At 42.8% G+C, this 1,353-nt stretch overlaps 1 long non-coding RNA gene across 1 annotated transcript; it reads right to left on the bottom strand.

The window, feature by feature from the left end:
* Positions 1 to 1,353, bottom strand: LOC119105937 (uncharacterized). The gene is made up of 2 exons (XR_005095083.1): positions 1,048 to 1,353; positions 1 to 446 (listed from the first exon to the last, which is right to left on the bottom strand). It is a non-coding gene; the product is annotated as an uncharacterized LOC119105937 (long non-coding RNA).

The raw sequence follows: 1,353 nt of genomic DNA, 5'->3' as shown, positions 1-1,353 counted from the left end.
TAATCGCATTCTGTCGCAGAGGCTTTTGACTTTATTACTGCTCGTTATTGTCTTCCAGTGTGACACTGCGATTTGTCAAGATAAACAACACATGGCAAGTAGTAGTGGCATGACTGGAAGGGGCTCAAAGTGCATGTGGAGAGTGCGTCGTCGTTTTTCAGTGCATTTCCATCATGCGGTCATTCTGTTCAATGTGCTAGTCACGCTGACCGACAAACAACACATGGCGACACTAATTTCATCATTATAATCGCAAGCATTTAATATTCTTATCTCCAACGGTAGACAAACGTTGCGTCGAGCAGGCTAAGCTCTCGAACACCCGTTTTGATGACAGAGCTTTACAATTTAACATTTTGGTGATGGACACATGCCGAACATGCTCATGACTTTCTCCAGCATCCCGGCTTCAGGAGGTGGACATGGAGGAGGCGCGCACACAGGAGCTGTGGGAACCACACAAAATCACATTAATTTTTGCTAACAGGTTTGGATCAACTGCTTTAGATAGCAGCAATATCTGCACAAAAATACGCAGGTCCACCCGAACTAATGCGCAAAACTAACTTGGCATTCAAAACAACCATCCAGAACTCATGCCCCTGGAGCGTGTATATTGGAACTAAATTGCACAAATGCGTGTGTTTATCGCGTGCGTTGTGGACATGCTGATGTACCTGATTGTTAAGCAAAAATATCCCTGGATTATTTCAACTAGGCAGCAGAGCTTTCGAAGCTGCACAGATTATCACATTCCCGACTGCCCGCTGACCAGAAAGTCATGTGACAGCTGACACCCATTTCAAAATTAGCAGAGCTTTGAAAGATTAATTTGAACTTTCATAATCCTGTTTTAATTAGAACTTTTTGGTGTGCAAAAGAACAAGTACGCTGAATTGGACATACTGTGAGGACCGTCATGACAGGCATTTGATTGCTATTCTTAGACGTGAGAATAAACTACTGGATGATAGTAACAGCATCTTTACGATTATGGAGCACTTCTCTTATTACTAAGGCTCCCAACGTAACATGCTTATTCCTTACCTTTCTTGCACTTTGGAGCTGGCTTCCTTTTTGGCTTGCAGCACTTTGGCTTATTAGGACGAGAGGATCCACTCGAGCATTTAGATCTGGAGCGGCTGGCTTTTCTACGACTTGAGCCGCATTTTTTCTTCCTATCTCCGAGAGGCCAAATTTTGACATCACTCCCCTCCACACTAACCAAAACTTTTTTGGATTTGTCGTCCTTTTGAGGAGAGCAGCGACCCATTTTGATTTTTTGTTGTGACCGAAAATAAACAAACCTTCTTACGTAAAATTTAGGATCTGAAATAAACTAACAACTCTTTG

This window comes from Pollicipes pollicipes, unplaced genomic scaffold (genome assembly GCF_011947565.3).
Source record: "Pollicipes pollicipes isolate AB1234 unplaced genomic scaffold, Ppol_2.1 Scaffold_6138;HRSCAF=7277_pilon_pilon_pilon, whole genome shotgun sequence".
NCBI classification, from domain to species: domain Eukaryota; kingdom Metazoa; phylum Arthropoda; class Thecostraca; order Pollicipedomorpha; family Pollicipedidae; genus Pollicipes; species Pollicipes pollicipes.
This window is presented reverse-complemented; position numbering and strand designations above follow the sequence as displayed.